Source organism: Paramisgurnus dabryanus, chromosome 7, assembly GCF_030506205.2.
Source record: "Paramisgurnus dabryanus chromosome 7, PD_genome_1.1, whole genome shotgun sequence".
Taxonomy (NCBI): Eukaryota; Metazoa; Chordata; class Actinopteri; order Cypriniformes; family Cobitidae; genus Paramisgurnus; species Paramisgurnus dabryanus.
In genome coordinates this window covers 21341300-21360446 of record NC_133343.1, presented here as the reverse complement: position 1 = coordinate 21360446, position 19147 = coordinate 21341300, and the positions used below count along the sequence as shown (strand labels likewise).

The following is a 19147-nucleotide window of genomic DNA, read 5'->3' as shown; positions in this document are numbered from 1 at the left end:
GACTAAGCCTTAGTTAAACTGGAAAGTTTAAGTTGTTTTAACGAACAAATCTTACAAAAAAAAAACATTACTGATGTGCATCCTGAAACAAAACAATGACACTGATATATGTTAAGATACGTCAGTGCAACATGTTTTTACATTAAGCTCAAACATGCATTTGGTCTGGGACTAGATAAGCCCTGTCTGGGAAACCATCCCAGAGTCTTTTAAGGCTCAATATATTACAGTTTGTAACCCAATCTATGTGGTTTTGAAGTCATTTAAATATTTTTGCTGGAACAACAAGACAGACATACCGATTAAGAAAGTCCTTTCTGCAGTGTTAACATGCACTCTATGGAATCTGACTATTGAATTGGTCGTAGTAAAATATTGGTCTAGAATGAGAAAGAAAAATGCAGCAAATGAGAAAAAAAGAGCAGCAAAGATTAGTTTGCAAATTGTGAATAGTCATCATACTCTTCTTTAGGTTTAGTCCACTGCTAGAGTAAATCCCAGACACACGCCAACCGAATGCTGAATTCAGATGAAATGACCCAAGGTTTGGAGGTCTTCTCTTTTCTCTCCTTCAGTAACTCTATATCTCTTTCTTTCTCACTAGCTTTCTTAGTACACTGTAAAAAATAAAATGACCATTTGTTCAGAAAACAGTTTTTTTTTAGTTACAGATAATTGGAATTGTGAATATTGTGAGTCTATGTAAAAATCCATGTTAGTCCAACAATATGCAGCAAAATGTTGTAGCAACGTCCTTAACCAAGTTATATGAACATACATTTTATAATTGAGTTGCGCGCGCATGCATCTACGGGGTTTCCTTTCTCATTATCAGCCTCGCCACGTTTTCTGGCTGCCATTTTGGACTTGGAGCAGGGAGAAACAGTTTCAGGTGAGTAATTAACGTTAATTAATTTTAAGCACTTGAAATGAAAAGCTTTTTCTTTTTACAAACAATGTATTTCATTAGTGATGCAAATATGTTTGCGCAGTGGAAGCATAGTTTTCATAAAGACTTATTGTGGCAGGTAATTATCATTTTCACTTTAAAGTTGTAATGTTGACATATACTTATATTTATCTTTGAAATTTAAAATTAGATGTAAGGTTAAATATTGAAATTGAATATGAACTAGTGATTCGGAATCAATAACGCAATCCAATCAGGACCTCGAAGCAAATTATATATTAACTTTACGCGGTTATATTAGCGTACTTAATTAAAATATGGTTTCAGCAAAAAATGTCCAGAGTTAATATTGATGGCTTTTTGTTAGGCTATTGATAATGTGGTGCTATTGTAATGTTTAAGAGGAAGTGGTTGTACTCCGTATTAACGAATTTAAATATATTTTTCATAGTGTTAAACCGGATTTTTGATGTGTTTGACTTTTACTACGCTGTACAGCAATACTGATTCTAGAACAGTCTGCTGTGTATGCTCTCGCTGTACTTTGACGTCATACGCCGTTCAGTCTGCGCAGCGCTCTATGCATATTATGTATTTTCAATCTATCCGTCGTACCTGTGCCTTGTCGACATCACACGAAACCCACGTCGTAATCAACCTCTTTCCAAAGTCTGGAAAAAGCAGTTTACATGAACAACTTCGAGATAAATGCGACTATCGGACTATCACGTGGGTTTGTTGTGTGTGTGACCGAAGCGCCATTTGGAAGGCATCGTAAATTCACTGACTACGCAATAAATAAGACTACTCGCGAAAAGAAGTCGGATTTGTTCCTTCAGCTTCGTACTTAAACTTGTAAGCTCTTGTTTATGGTATGTACATGAACAATTACCAAAACTATAAATCTGCTGAATTCTGTAAACATTTCACCAATGACTGGGTATAGGATTTATTTACATTTTCACCAAACGGTAATTTTCTGTACATGTTTTTCTCTGAAGCATGCTGTGTTCCACGGTGAACACACTACAGTGCTATTTGCTATACTTGCTTAATTATCAGTATATAAAATTACTGACAATATATTTTGTCTCTGCATCAATGCACACTATAGTTAGCACTTTTGTAATTAGTTGTCACCAAATGACTACTTTGCCTTAAGCAGTAAACCTTAACCCATTTGGTTTCCTTGGTGAATGTAAGACAAAGTATAAATAAATTGGAACTAGATTATTATCATGTGAACATGATTTTAAACAGTTTGAAATTAGTTAAAAATGCTGAAGAATATTACCATATTGAGTGCAATATATTGTCAAATTAGTTTTTTTTCATGTGTTTTCAAATACGTTTGTAACTCATGCATTTTTTTCTATTTTCCAGGATTATGAAAATACTTGCCTGATGGTATGTGTAAAGGTGTTTTTTTTTTAAATTGGGGAAAAAATCATTGTAATTTTTAGTTAAAGAACTTTCTCTGTCTACCTCTCGCTTTACAGGCTTTACTACTGTGAGTTGTCATTTCTTTAACCGATGCCCGACTTCAGCTTTTTGAAGTGCCACAGTCTGTCGAGTCCCTTATTAGTATTCTGAAGGAGAAACTGCAGTTACAAGGACAGTTCATCTTGCAATTTCAGGACCCTGATTTTGGGAATGCCCTTTGCAGCCTGACTGACATCTCGGAACTGCCCAATGAAAAAGCAGTCTTGCATATTCCCAGAACATCCATGCAACCACACAGATGCTTCACTTGAAGAACAAAAACTTTTATTGATTGATGAAACAAAAAAGGCAAGAAGCAACATGGTGGTCATACATGAAAAAATGGAATTAACTTTTTCCCTGAGAAGAAAAGAAGTGGTAGAAGATCAACCAATGGTTGTAGACTTGCAGCAGAGGTGGCCTGCACTTTTTCTCCAGGAACAGGTAATATCAGGTTTTTCTTTGTTAAAAAGGCTAATTTGAATGATTTTGTTTTATTATCCTAAATTTGTTAGAAACGTATAAAAAATTTTTATTACTTAAAGGGTTAGTTCACCCCAAAATGATAATTTTATCAAAAATCACTTACACTTCTGATTGTCTCCAGATCACATTTTTAGATATTTTTAATTAACACTGTGAGGCTTCTGTCTGTCCGATTGACTTCAAATTGTTGAATAAAACTGCTCATTTTGTTTTTTGTGCACACAAGTGTTGTCGTTGCTTCATAATATTATTATTGAACTACTGATGGCACATGGACCTTTTTTGGCGATGCCTTGTCTTTTTTTGTGGGGTGGTAGGGAAATTGTGAAACAAACTGAAGTCAATCGGACAGACCAAAGCCTCCTGGTTATCATCAGAACACATTTTTTAGATATTTTTGAAGACAATCGGATCACTTGGTGTTTTAGAACGACAAGTGATTTAGTGATTTATTAAAAAAATAGCATTTTGGAGTGAACTAACCCTTTAAGGCACCACATGTAATACACATTTTAACTATCTGTAAATGCCATTTCTGGTGTATTAAAGGACATTGACATTAGATTCACGCTGATTTTGCTACAAGAAGTAGTGTTTCTGCATGAATAGTATTTCAAGTTAAGACGCATGTTTTTTTATCCGGTTTATGCTTTAAGTTTTGTTACCGTTACTACAATATGTATTTGTTATAAACAGATTGCTGAGGAATTCTTCAGAATCCCGGATAACGACCTTCTTGATGTCTTCAGGGCAGCAATGGACCGATTTACAACAAAGCTCTTGAAAGTATACAGAGCTCGAAAAGCTGCATTTGGAGAGGATATGGAACAGCTCCTAGAAAGACTTGATGAAAGGGCAAGTTTAGTTTCATAACTTAACTGTTGTGAAGGTTTATTCACATTAGGTTGTCTGATATGAACCGTTTTCTTACTTTGGCTAATTGTTTGTTACCTTTGTATGTTTTTAAGATGACCGATATTGTTAATCACAGAAGGACTACTGCTTTGAAAGGCCTGCCTTTGTTTCTTTGAGAGGACCCAAACAAGCTGTTCAAGACATGCAAAGTAAGTAGTAAAGGCTTAAAGTTTTGAGATTTGATTATTTTTGTTCATTAGGTTTGTTTAAAAAAAGTGAATATTTACTTGTTCTAGTCTTATATTTGTGAGTCTGCAAATGTTGACTGTTTAATGACTATTAGGTCTGTGACAGTGGCAGTTTTTTTACCACTGCGGTGGTAATGCACAAATTCACCAAGGTGGTTAGGTTAGGTTAAAGGGTAAACTTTATTTTTCCCCGAAGGGAAATTTGTCTTGGGCAAAGGTGCTACAGTGTTGTTCTGAACAGACAATAAAAAAACCCAAACATTAATAATAATAATAAACAAAAATACATCCATTAATAAATCTAAAATGTTAAGTGTGTATACACGATGTTTTAATATGTTGTGTGGACATTATTTTTTGGTAGAGTTCAGCATTTTTATCGAGGCAGGAACAAATGAAAGCTTCAATCTGTTAGTTTTGCATATTGGCATTCTTGGTGCGGTGGTTATAGATTGTGTTTGTGAAATTCTTTCTCCCCAGGTGAAAAAGTAGTACACTTCCATAGTGTACTTAAAGTGCTTTATTTTCGCACACTAATTTTGTACTTAATATACTAAAAATTCATCTTTAGTACTTCTTAAGATGTTCTTAAAATCATCTAAGTGTACTTCACTGTGCTATTTTGAGACACCATGAATATGAACTAAAATGCATTTTTAACATACTATCTCTGTATTAAAAAATGTATTTACTTAACACTTGAATTAAACTTGAACTCAACTTTCATACAAAGATGGGTTCAAGTTTACTAAAAGTGGTATCTAAATACATTTTTTAAATACATTTTTAGCACATTTTAGTTCATATTTATGGTGTCTCAAAATAGCACAGTGAAGTACACTTAGATGATTTTAAGAACATCTTAAGAAGTACTAAAGATGAATTTTTAGTATATTAAGTACAAAATTAGTGTGCGAAAATAAAGCACTTTAAGTACACTATGGAAGTGTACTACTTTTTCACCTGGGTCTGCTGGTGGGTGCTCGTCACAGGGTCAGGCAATGCTTAGGTTACTTAGCAACGAAAGGCGTTTTGAAGAGGGGGAAAGCGGCGCGATCATGTTTTCCATGTGGTTTTAGACGCGACGTGAAGTAAATAAAAAAAAAAAAAAAAGTTAAGCAACTGTGCGTATGTACTTGGCCATTTCGTCGGCTGCTCAAGCCGAGCCCCAGAGGACCCAGGGGATCGCCGCATATCTGCGTGTTTATTGTAGCACTTACACTCATGAAACAACAAGTGAGAAACCTTTTTTGGGTTATAATGTTTCCGGAGGCGCTGAAAACGCGTTCTGATGGTATACTGGTAGCGCAGATTGATACTTTTTCGCAACTTTAAGTGACCAAGCCAGAACAGCCGTTTCTCAATCCAAAGGCTGCAGCCTTCGGTGGTCGCATATGCAGGCTGCATGTCATCAAGCCTGGTTTATTATTTTCAGACATTTGCAAGTCATAAGCATATTAGAACATTTGCAAGTCATAAGCATATTACAACAATGTATGATTATCAAAGAATAATAGTCAACTTTATAATTGTTAATGTTATGAAATAAGACATCTTGATGACGCATGCAGCTTGCAAATGCGACCTCCGGAGGCTACAGTCTTCGAATTGAGAAACGGCCAATATCTTGCCTCATTGTTCTGCTCCCAAGCCAGCTACATCACTGATATCAGTTGTCTTTCCTTGCAAATAGAGCATTAACTCTGGGTCTGCGGGCTGTTTGCGTTAACACTAACCTTAAGACATCTCACTGGGCAAGATTATACTTTTATATTTTTTATAATTTGTGACATGCACACTTCCCGACCGTGGGTTGCACTCCACCACCGCGGTGGTTCTGTGGTAATTACAACCATCCCAGCCCTAATGACTATTGACTTTTATAGTCTATTATGGACAGTGGTGTCAAAAGTATTCATATTCATTACTCAAGTAGAAGTATAGATACTAGGGTTTAAAAAGACTTTTGTAGAAGTTGAAGTATCAACTCAAGCTTTTTACTCAAGTAAAAGTGAAAAAGTACTGGTTTCAAAACTACTTAAAGTATAAAAGTAAAAGTAATGTAAGGAAAAAAATGTCATTACGGAAAAAAGCGTAGGCCGCGCCACAGGGGCCTATTGTGCACTACACTATCTCCTCTAAAACATGTTTCTAAAGGCCATAATAACTGTAGTGTTATATTAAAAATGTTAATGTTAAAAAATTTGGGATGCACTAGGGCCAGGGGTAGGCAACGTCCATCCTGGAGTGCCGATGTCCTGAAGATTTTAGCTCCAACCCTTACAAAACCTTGGCTACCTGTAGTTTCAGGTGACTTTTTAGACCTTGATTAGTTTGTTCAGGTCTGCTTGATTAGACCTGGAGCTAAAAACTGCAGGACATCGGCACTCCATGTTGCCTACCCCTGCACTAGGCTATCTGTTTCAACCACATACAGTATATGCCCATTAAAAATGAACGCATTTTAATACAACGCAAACAAATACATTAAAGCAGTGGTTCTCAAACTGGGGACCGCGAGATGGTGCCAGGGGCCCCAGTTTTATAATATTTTATGAAATACATTACTTTATTATAAATTCTGTGTAATTAAACTTCAGAAAAATAAGGCTACTAAACAAAAGCAATACATTGTATAATTTAATATGTTTTGTTTAATTCAAATTGTAAGTTTTAGAATGTTTATGTCATACATTTTCTTTTGGGGGCCGCGAAGGAATCCACTGTACACAAGGGAGGCGCGAAAAAAAAAGGTTTATAACCACTGCATTAAAGAACCATATATGTGTACTACTGAGCATTAACATGTGTTCCATAGAGAGGAAGATATGATGACTAGTTGCCTATAAATATTGTAATGGTGCAAAAAGTCAAACTTCAGAGCAGTGGTGCCCTCTTTAGTTAAAAAACAACAAAATCACACACAACTAGTATGTGTAAGAATAGAAATATGCTATTGTTATCATTTATAATTTTATTTTGACAGCAACACAAACTACAAATATGCAATTATATATTATAGCCTATATTTCTGCATCTGTACTTGTGTTAGCTAATGGACTTTAGCTTAATCTAATGTGAGCTGAACTTACATGTCAGTATACTTACATATTTCTTGTAAGTAAATTATAAGTCAGGTTTAAGGAAACAGCTGATGTCTATTAACAAAAGCAAAAGTTGGTATGTATGGTTATGTGTTTTGATTGATTTAACACTCAAGCATTCAGCTAAGTAGGTTTTGTTAATGCAAATAAATTTTAGGACAGTTATTAGCATATACAAAACAACAGATGTCTTTGGCATAGATATATTTGCCATGCTTCAAAACGCAATGCAGCAGAATGTCATTTAAGTTGAATAACTGAAGTTACGTGATATAAATTGGTATTGTTACACTATTTAAATCACACAGATGAGTTGGTGTCAGCAGCCAGCTATATATTTACACAGGCTTGTGAATGTGAACTGACCTGAAAGTGATGCGCAAGTTTTATTTCGTACTTTTCCATTTGAAGACAGAATGCCGCGTTCTGTTACTGTACAAACGGATGGCGGATGATATCAAAGCATCGCGAGAGCAAACTGCTCCGCATGCTTTCTAATCGCTCTCGCGGTTCTTTTATGTTTATCTTTGCAGTGCTATCGAACATACTTTTGATCATCTGCAGTCAGTTGGGGGGCGGGGATTGCGTACAAACCAATAGGGTGTCGGAATGGTGTATGTTTATACTTCTCATCCAACCACATTCGCATTCATCCGGATGATGCAATTTATCAAGATAGGTTTTTTTAACTTTGACAAACCGGAATGTAAAAAAAAGAAAACAAGCCGAAATAATAGAAGTAACGAGGCGATTTTTAAAATGTAAGGAGTAGAAAGTACAGATAATTGCGTGAAAATGTAAGGAGTAGAAGTAAAAAGTCGTCTGAAAAATAATTACTCCAGTAAAGTATAGATACCCAAAATATCTACTTAAGTAAGGTAACGAAGTATTTGTACTTCGTTACTTGACACCTCTGATTATGGATAGAATGCAACTACAAAATATCTGTTCTAATAGATTATTGTTTGTGTAACAGGACAACGAAGATGGGGCAAAAGGAGTGTCTATTGCCATTCTGTGTGTTTTGGAAGATGAGACCCAGGGACCATCACCAGAGGTTGTAAACATTGCTGTTGTGTTGGAGCAGGTCGTCGTTTTGAAAGATCTCCCAGATATTTCTACTGCTCTTGCATACCTTTTTGGCCTTCTGTATGCATTAAACATGTCCTATCCTCAAGCTCTTAAGTACACTTTTGACACCATTCAGAATGTTTTCATGGAGCTGGGATCTGGATGCACCAAACGTGTACTTTCTCTGAAGAACAAACTGTTGTAAAGAAAATCAGAACCGTGTTTTTGGATTCTTTTTGATGTTCATTTGTTTTAAGACCTAAAGTTCGCTTGGATACAAGGTCTGGGGATTCTTAGTTGGCATCTCTATTTCTTGTTACAGATGTCAAACTGTTCCAAATGCACCAAACGTGTGCTTTCTCTGAAGAACAAACTGTTGTAAAGAAAATCAGAACAGTGTTTTGGGATCCTTTTTGGGATTCATTTGTTAATAGACCTAAAGTGCAGCTTGGATACAACGTGATTCTTTTAGGTGACATCTATTTTGCTTGTCATAAGATGCATAAGACTGTTCTTAAAGAGTAACTAAACCCTAAACCAACTTTTTTTAGTTAATGATCTGTAAGAATGATGCTTAATTAGTGCTGCTCATTGATTTTAGTAAGTTTTTTGACATTTGGATATAAAGTGTTTCAATACTGCAATATATAGTGTAAAAACATCTGAGTGCTGCCCTCTTCAGGTTGAACGGTGGCTACTGCAGTTGAATTTTCCTATTGGATGTTGGGTTCAAAAAATTACTCGTGACGTAAACAGATTCAAGCTCACCACGCCCTTGTTACGATCTCAACACACACTTGGTACGAGCTTTAGTTCGTCATCTCTATCTCCGTTGGGATCTGCCCACTTTTCTTGCATTTTTCAAATATTGCCAGTGGGTGGAGTCACGCTCTGACCGGGGTTTAGTTACCCTTTAAAGTGTATATAATTGTAATTTTGTATTACATCATACCATACCAGGTTAGTGGTTTCAGTAAGCATGTCTGCATTGTTAAAGGGATAGTTTATCCAAAAATGAAAATTGTCACATTTTGTCACTCTTATTTTTTTACAAATGTCTTCATTTTGAGGAACAGGAAGAAAGATGCTTTGAGGAATGTTTGTAACCAAACCGTTCATGAGCCTCATTCATTTTCATAGTAGGAAAAAATAATACTTTAGAAATGAATGGGGCTCATGATCTGTTTTTAGGGCTCATGATCTGTTTGGTTACAAACATTCCTCAAAATATCTTATGTTCATCAAATCAAATACATTTATACAGGTTTGTAACAACATGGGAGTAAGAAAATGACACAATTTTCATTTTTGGGTGAACTATCCTTTTAAATAAAACTGTACAAGTGTTTTAAATGTTGGTTTAAATGGGGTAATTTGAAAAGGTTTAGATTACAGAACATGTCAAGGCATTAAAAACACTATTGTTGGATAAAAACAAAAATCCTAAATTGATACAAGTTTTATGCTGTTACAGTTAAGTGATTGTCTGTATGCTTCGTGTATGCAAAATTTAAGTTCCTACTGAAGATGGAATCTAGACTTTTTAAAGTGCAGCTGCTGTGTCACAACTTTAAAAAAAAGTTAAATGTTGTGAAGAGTTTGGGGTTGTGTAGCATCTTATTTCTAATTGAAATAAATTATGCTAAAAAGAATTGTTTTTGACCTGTCTTTATTTTGCCAATTGAACATTTCTCATCCACAAAACATAAAAAAGCTAATTAACTGAACAACAGCAATTGCGGTGACATAAATATCATTATTAGGAAAATTTAAAAATCAAAATTGCATAAACAAGCAAGTGTTAGTTGGCAAACATGCATAATAATTTTGCTAATTGAAAATTCTTCATCCACAGAACATAAAAAAGCTAATTAACTGAACAACAGTAATTGGTGTAAAACAAAAATCTTAATTAGGAAAATAAGAAAATCAGAATTGCAAAAACAAGCAAGTGTTAGTTGGCTGAACATCTTATTATTACTATGTGTAATTATTTAAAATACATTGAGACAACGCAAAAGTCTTAATGCATCAGGTTGACTCACTTTTTTACGTTTTCACAGCAAATTTTTTTTTACAGTGTACTGAGTACAGTAATTCAAGTTATTTTCCTCTCGTGGCCTGAAAAATATGTGAGAAGCGTTTAAGAATCCAACCGTAAAGCAATGGAATTTTTAGTACTGGGTGAAGGTTAACCAATAACAATGATGCGCAGGATCTCCACTTCAATTTATCTTTTCATAACACTTGTACATCAGTTACAGGCTTGTTTTAGATATCAACATCTTTATCATCCTTGGGGTGGTATAAGACAAACACATGTTCTAGCTGAAATACAGTATTCACACATTATGTGACAAACCCAACCACCAGATTAAATTAATCTGGAATCTATATTTTATCCAACCAAGAATTAAAACAACCCATTTTATGTTGAAAAATTTTACCCAAATGGTTGGGTTTGTCCATATTTTACCCAACTACAGGTTGAAACAACCCAGCATTTTCGGAGTGTAGTTTATTTTCAACTAATTTAGACTAGTTTGTAGAAAGTTTACTTATACATTACAAATACAGTGATACAGTGCAATAGTATGTTTAAGGTATCAGATACTAATATATGCCATGTTACTGTATAATTATATTTTCCTTACACTGTCAGAAAAAAAGGTACAAAGTTGTTCCTTTTTCTGTCGCTGGGGTGGTACCCTAAAAGGTACCTTTTTGTACCTTTATGGGTATACAACACATTGAAATGTGTACCTTATGGGGTACAATATAATATACCCTAAGGACCAATTGTGTACCTTAAGGAACAATTTTGTACCAGTTAAATTTTAGGGGTACAATACAGTTAACTGTACCTTTAAAGGTACACAATAGATCATTAAGGAACAGTTATGTACCTCAAAAGGTACAACGTTGTATTATGTTTATATACCTGTAAAGGTACAAAACGGTACCTTGGGATACCACCCCAGCGACAAAAAAGGTACAGTTTTGTACCTTTTTTCTGACAGTGTAAACTTTTGCATTTATATACATGCATAATGGGAGGACTCGTGAAACTCACAGAGCAAATAGTTGCACTCATTGCAGGTACTACCATGGTATCGTCTCTAAATAACATAATAAGCCTATTTTTCCTGCGTCTGTGATAGTTTAATAGTTTCACACACAAACCAGCATGTATTCGTGTCAGAAGTCGTGCCATGATGTTGTTGCTCTGCTTTTTCATTTGACACAGACAAATTGAAGTGGCCCTTGAGGAGGAGGCTATTAAACTGGAGATGTGGTTGAGAGGTCTGTCCAATCAGAGAATTGAGATGGCCCTGCCATGACCATATTTCACCAGGGTCCAGGGAGTGAGTCATCACGCGCGGTGTTAATGCCGATATCAAGATCAGACTTGAAAAATGGCCAACATGTCCAACACGTCCTGTAGACATGGAGTGATTTTCCTACTCCTTTAGTCTACACTCTCATAAGTTGCCTTTCCATTACCCTTCAAAATGCACAAACTGAAATAGCAATTTAAAAATGTGCCCAATGAAAACACAGGAATTTTGCATTAAAATTTTTTTATGTTCGGGTGCAGTGGTTCTTCAGGTAATTTGAAAAAGCAATATATCGCAACACAGCAATGGAAAGTTTTTTCGCATTTACAGGTCACATGATCTGTATGTAAATATGGCACGGTATGTTTGGTTAGAGGTGGCATCAAGCACATGACATCAAACTACTGCGTATCAAACTGCTCTGTATGCTAACAAGTTGTTCTCACTGTATTTTAATGTCATCCACATGTTGGTCTGCGTGAAGTGGAACACCCGTCACCAAGGTTTTTGCAATGACTCATCAGCAAACCAAAAAATTACATTTTAGTCGCATAACATCAGTTAAGTGGTTTTTTTTTTTGGAAAAACGCTGAAGTTTTGTGCAAATCTGTAATGTAAACGCAGCTATAGACACAAGAAGTGAACATTCATAAACGCACATACTAAAAAAAAAATTATTTTAAGATCTACGAGAAGGCCTGGGAGAAGATAATTTTTGGTATAGGCTATTCAGTATTCTGTATTTCAGCTGATCTTTTAAGCAGCTTACTTAAATTTGGAATCTTTCCTCCTGCTGTTCCTTTGACCATCTTGGCTGAATTGGAGGAAAACGTGTATAAACACATCCTAACAAACCCCCTCATTTTACACACGAGCTGGCACACAGTCAAATACACACGTGCACCCACATATTAACATGCACATGTTCATTAGTGCATAGGGGGTCTATAGCGCACATAAACAATCTACATCTGCACTGTTCACAAAAAAGATCACATAAATACCCCACGCCAAAACACAGGCAAGTATATTAATAATAAATGCCAACAATTTTACACAGTGCAGGACTGCGTACATAGAATTGAGACACTTATTGCCTAATCTATTATTTTGAGGTTCGCTAAAGCAGCAAGATATCATTTCTGCCCAAACATATGTCAAATTCACACATTTTCCTTGCACATTGCACAATATGCTGCAGCTATACCGTGTATAGTGTTAACTTTTAAGCTTCAGACAACTCGCCCACCACATATCACCCACAGTCTCTTCACTGACTGTCTGATGCATATCTGGCAATGTGAATCTGTTTAATGTTAGAAAGTAAAATCTGAAATTCATATTTTTTGTGACTTATTATTTTAGATGATTTATTCATTATTACACAGCGCTCTAAAATGCTTAATTCTAATTGGTCAGTAGCCACATCTTTAAGGGGACATTTCACAAGACTTTTTTAAGATGCCAAATAAAACTTTGGTGTCCCCAGAGTACATATTTGAAGTTTAAGCTCAAAATATCATATAGATAATTTATTATAGCATGTTAAAATTGCAACTTTGTAGGTGTGAGTTTAGGGTGTGTCCTTTAAAATGCAAATGAGCTGATTTCTGTATTAAATGGCAGTGCCGTGGTTGGATAGTGCAGATTAAGGGGGGGTATTATCCCCTTCTGACATCACAAATTTCAATTACCTATTTTTTACATGCTTGCAGAGAATGGTTTACAAAAAACAAAGTTACTGGGTTGTTCTTTTTAAAATTTTCTAGCTTGATAGTAGCACTGGAAACCCAGTTATAGCACTTAAACATGGAAAAAGTCAGATTTTAATAATATGTCTCCTTTAAGGTTTGTTATTTCCAGATAACAACTGCCTGAACTAATAATTCGGGGGGAAGTTAAAAAACTCAATATAAATATGCTTATATAATGACATATATGAAATTTTACACTAAATATAAAAAAACTGTTAAACCAAATGTTTATCTTGTTTGAACTTTTTTTGAACAAGTTTTAGCTTGAAGCCACCAAAACGCAGTCTTTCCTCAAGGCATTTCTAACAAATAAAATATATCATATTGATATTTTGTGTTCATATACATATGGTAACTAACCGTGTAATAAGCAGGATAATGTACAGCTGACAGGAAGAGATTTATTCTGCAATACAACCATTGGCTGACCATACATTATCAATTTATCATGATAATAACGTAATTTTTCAAAAGCAAAAAAACATAAGTATGTTTTACTAGTGGTCTGAAGGACCGTTCACACTATGGAAGATAATGATTATTACTAAATAAAATCAAAATATAGTTTAAAATTTTTTTTCCAAATTAAGAGAATAGTGCCGTTCACACAACACCTATAGCAATACAGATACAAGGTGCTTTTTTTCCAGCCAATGAACGATAAAACATCCCACCAAATATAATCTCTGGAGAATTCCTGAATGTTGTCTGGCTATTGTTGATTTCTATATTGTTGATTAGCTATTGTTGGGTTTAATGTCCCAATTAAAGAAGATAGCAGTCAGGAAGTGGTGTTTTTAAGTGAAATATTTGAAATCACCTAAACAAACACGCCCCTACCCCAATAGAATCTGGACCTTCTTTTATTAGACCAGCCCCACACATACGCAACCCAGGCAACTATGTCGGTAAGTAGACACGCACCTTACGGCGCATTCACACGGGGCGTAAGCGTTGATGCTTTCCATTCACTTTGAATGGGTGACGTCAACCGTTGGCGAAATGAATTGTGGATCCGTCGGCGCCGCTTCAGTGCCGTTGCTCGCGGCAGAAGTTGAACATTTCTCAACTTTTCAAGCGGCAACGCGTGCGTCAGCCAATCATATCGCCTTATGCAAATAACCTAGGCAGAGCCAGCCAATTACGTTTATGGAAGACCGGAGCTTGTGTTGCGGCCACTGTGATTGGCCGTTGTCCACGCTTCAGACAAAGCCTTCCGTCAAGCGTTAACGCTTACGCCCCGTGTGAATGTACCGTTACTGCTGATTGACTACAAGTGTGTTTTGGTACTCCGCCCGACTCCCTTTTCCAAACTGTCCCGCCCTTAACTAAGTTCAGGAGTTGCATGGTCATGCAACCTAACCAAGTCAGCGCAAAGAGGTCTCCATATATGGGCTTCCCTTACCTATGTTTGTGACAGTTTATCCCTTCTTCACCCCATCACCTCACTCTCTGCACGTTTAAATAGCACACCAAAAGAAATGTCGTATTAAGAGTTTGGGCTAATATTCTAAGCTCGGATCTCTCCCCTCAGACAGCACCCCAAATATGCTTTATTTCATATTTGATTATATGTTTATGCAAAGTCATGAAATAGTTATACAAGTATCAGCAAGTTGGCAAGGCTTGAATGCCAGCGACAAGCACACCTTCAGCCTTCAGAGAAAGCATCCTGCTTCTACAGTCAGATTTTAGAGGGAAGATTTCCGCTATTAAATATAAAGCACCGACAGGTCCTCTACATCCATTTTTGTGACTGTAACACCACAGAGCATGAGTTTACAATTAACAATACATTATCTTTATTGTCCGTGTGTCAATGCGCATATATTTAAAGTTTTTTGTTCTCATTACAGCAGGGGTGTCCACTCCTGCTCCTGGAGGGCCGGTGTCTCTGCAGAGTTTTATTCCAACCCTAATCAAACACATCTGATCCAGCTAATCAAGGTCTTACTAGGCAGACTAGATACTTTGAGGCAGGTGTGTTGATGGAAGTTTTAGCTAAACTCTGCAGGACACAGGCCTCCAGGACCGACTTTGGACACCCCTGCATTACAGTTATTGTCTTATAGTGTGTGAACCCCAGCCTGATCTCATGAGAGTTCGTACATATTTTACGAGTTGGCAAATTCGTATGAATTTATACAAAGTTAATCGTGCAAAAACGTACGATTCATAAGAAAAAAACGAAACCCGACCTCTAACTCCCGTACCTAACCCCAACATCACAGGGGTCAAGGCAAATCGTACAAAAACTTACGAATATGGTTGTATGAATTAATACGAATTAGCTAACTCATAAAATAAGTACGAATTCTTGTGAGATCAGGCTGGGCCGCATTAGACCTCACTGTAGTTACAATGTGTAATGGTGTAGTCAGCACTATCAGTTGTGTATGCATAAAAAAATGAACAACTATCATAAGAAATGATTTCCATTCTGAAAATGTTTCAAATAAAACAAATAGTATCATCTTACTTTTTGCAGTCATGTGTATTACGTTGTTAACACACACAAGCCGTGAATTCCCTTTGTTGCCTTTAACCACAATCCAGTATCAAAATCAGTTCTGTGCTTAAGGCTTCACTGCACACTGGCATCTGTGTCATGTGCCTCTCTGAAGACATGAGAGAAACTGATGTTAATGCTCGCACAATGTGAAGTGAGCTATGTGAGCATCCTTTAGATTACAGATTATGTGGCAATAGCCATCATCTGCTGAACCTCAAAACCCCATTTGGGTGGAGCGAGGGGGATCAAACTCTTGAACTCTTATACAGATGGAGAACAAAGTTACCACATCAATGATGGCATATGTGTTTATACTGAGACTCTTCTTCCAACGGTAAACGTTTTTATGATGCAAGTATAGAGAGTTCTGAAAGAGACACTTTTGTTATTATTTACCTTCCTTTCATTCAAACCCCTATGACTTTTTTGTTCCTCAGAACCAAAAAGGCATTTTTTTTAAACAAAGCATTGTTTTGTGGTTTTTGTTTACAGTCAGGGTAGATTAAATTTACACTGGAAAACTGGAACTGTTCCCATCATTGGCAAATATAGCTCATAAAGTTTTGCACATTACTTAAAGAGCACCTATTGTCCGATTCACGTTTTTACATTTCACTTGGTGTGTAAGTGTATATTAGTACATGTTAAAGATATGCAAAAGCTACATATCCCAAAGTAAACGATGACGTCAGTTAGCGTCTCCATCGTAAATCTCTTTTCTTGGATTACAACAAACACACGGATTGTAGGCAACAGTTTACTTCCTGGGATTGGTGATGTAGTAAAGACTGACATTATCATAATTCCTCCCGCTTGGACTCACAGCCTGTAAGTTAACTCCTGTTAGCATTGCATTGTGTGCAAATCTTTCAAACATGGTAAGGAGCTTCACACTTCTGGCTGACGTCAGAGGTATTCAGGCCAATCACAACATAAAGATTAGCCAGCCAAATCCGTGCATTTCAGAAAGAGAGTAAAATCTGGAGCTACAAAAATCTACGGTATGTGGAAAATTAACCATACAAACACATTGTATTATACCAAATACAAACAATAGTGTTATTTTTTAGCAATGAAATAGGTGCACTTTAATTTATGACTATAATCATTACAAATATATTACGTTTTTGATTTACTTAAAATAATGAATGAACACAACAAGTACTTCTGAGTAAAGTCAAGAATAATATGTGTAGCCAATTTTTTAAGACATAAGCAGATTATCACGTGACACATCAAGTTCTGAAGTGCGGGCAATGGCCATTTTTGACAAGACCACCTCAGGAAACCCATGATAAATTAAAATATAAATACTATATGAGTTAAGTTGAGATTTTCTGTATCATATATTGTTAAGATACAGATTACTGATGTTTTTGGTGTTAATGTCCGAATTAAAGAAATAGCAGTCAGAAAGTGGTGTTTTTTGAGTGGAATATAATACGTATTGATATAATAAAGTTTATTTAACTAAATTCAGGAGTAGCATGGTCATGTAATCCAACCAATCAGTGCATAGGCCGTCTCTCACCTCTGTCCCGTGACAGTTTTTGCAGCATCACTCCATCATCACCTCACTCACTGCACATATAAATAACACGCTGTGTGAAAAGTCCTGCAATATATACGGCAAACTTTAATTTTGCATGCATATGATACGCCAGAACCAAAAAGGGATTTTTTTAAACAAAGCATGTTTTGCGTTTTTTTGTTTACAGTGGGATTAGATTAATCAAGTTTTTTTTAAGGAAGTCTTGACAGAATATATAGTAAATAATAGAATATATTTTAGTTTGTCTAAACCAAACCTATACATATGCCTTCACTACATTTGGAATATTCTGTATATGCTTGGCATTTTTTGCATTTTTAAAAGCCTGAAGAAGTGGTCACCATCCACTCTCATGTAAACAAAAACACAAAACAACCAAAATCCCTACAGTTAAAAATCTCATCTTGGTTTGAAAAACATGAGGGTAGGTGAACAATGACAAAATGTAAACTTTTGCACGTTTTTACTATGTAAGTTACAGCTTACAAGTGTTTTTAAATTAATTTATAGTGACAGTTTGTTCAAAAAATTGAAAATTGCGTCACGGCCCTTTAAGGAGAGCGTTAGCAGTCTCAAGACCCTCAAATAAAGAGAGGAGAGAAAGTAACCTTGGCATTTGACTAGCACAGATATTCATAATAAAGATAAAATCCAGAATGACATTAAGAAAACTAATAAAGGCATGATAAAGCTCAATGCATATGAGAAAGCATTTAAGAGAGACAGACATACTGTAGGGTGAATCAAACTTAGGTTAAAAAGGAAAGACAGAAAATGATATATAATTCTTAAAGGTAAAATCACACATGAAGAGAAGTGTGAGGGAGAAGCTGAAGTTGCGCTTGTGAGAATAGCTGGAGCTGAGGGAGGAGCAAGCACATGATAAAGCGAAGTTTAAACAGGGTTTCCTGGGGAAGAGTGCTGTGTGAGAAAGACTGATAAGAACCTCGGGCTGTTTGTGTTCAAACTGTCACGTCTGAACCAGGACACAGAATAATGGAAAGTCTAAGCAAGAGCAAGAGAGAGAAACCACAACAATAAAACTATGCAGCCATGTCAAGAGTATCTTGCAAAGATTTAGTCATGAGAGACCAGCACCAAAATGAAGCTTAAGCATAAATCTGTGATGGTTAAGATTCAAACATTCAAGTAAAAGTTATTTCACAGTTCTAAACCATGAATAACATCTATGTTTTTTTTAAAGTCCTTAATAATTACATCATTTGACATGCCTGTGATGTATAGTGTACTGTGTATTGTTTCTTATGGAGAGGATCTGTTTTGTATACACCAGGCACATTTGTGAATTGCACAGATCTGCTGCTGAGGGCTGCTTGTGCTCGGCTGCTGAGGATTTGGCCAAATTGCATCCACCATCAAAATTCATAAGCCTCACAGCCAGGCATGTGCACAGGGTTATGTACAAGACTTCAGAATATGTTCAATGGATTACCCTATAACCCCGTTTGTACTTCCTTTTAATTTTGTTACTAAAAACAACTGTGCATTTCACTTTAAAGGAAAACAATATTTTACTATGTAAAATATGGCCTTGGGCAGGGTAATATTGAGGGAAGTTTAAGCAAGTGGGGCAGTAGTCAGGAGTGATGATGTTACTGGTGCCGACCGAGGTCGAAGTGCTTCAAACTAAGTGCTCTTTTGCCATACAATATAGTTCTCATTTTTTCTCCACTTAGAAAATCACTTTGTTTTATTTTGTGTCACCATACTTAGTCGTGTAACTATGTATTTAAATAGGGAAAAGATGGAAGTGTTTGGTGGCTTCTTAATTCATCCCTCTTTGGATCCGAAGGAATGAATGGGGCTGGGCTAAA

General features: G+C 36.0%; 1 protein-coding gene and 1 long non-coding RNA gene across 6 annotated transcripts in view; one reads left to right on the top strand and one right to left on the bottom strand.

Annotated features, from left to right (window-relative positions):
• Positions 1 to 19147, bottom strand: part of kank4 (KN motif and ankyrin repeat domains 4) — a 77502-nt gene that overhangs the window by 28873 nt on the left and 29482 nt on the right. Inside the window, exon 2 of one of the 3 annotated variants that reach the window (XM_065298793.2) lies at positions 15728 to 15866. The exons of the other annotated variants lie outside the window; for them this stretch is intronic. The gene's annotated coding sequence lies outside the window, so the exon portion shown is untranslated. The remainder of the gene's footprint in view (positions 1 to 15727; positions 15867 to 19147) is intronic. 3 annotated transcript variants of the gene reach the window in all.
• On the top strand, positions 614 to 9808 carry LOC135789121 (uncharacterized). 3 transcript variants are annotated; one of them, XR_010547494.1, is made up of 6 exons: positions 614 to 892; positions 2294 to 2317; positions 2410 to 2836; positions 3575 to 3733; positions 3847 to 3942; positions 8062 to 9808. It is a non-coding gene; the product is annotated as an uncharacterized lncRNA (long non-coding RNA). The 3 variants fall into 3 exon arrangements; XR_010547490.1 differs by having other exon boundaries at positions 614 to 1782; XR_010547489.1 differs by having other exon boundaries at positions 614 to 2317.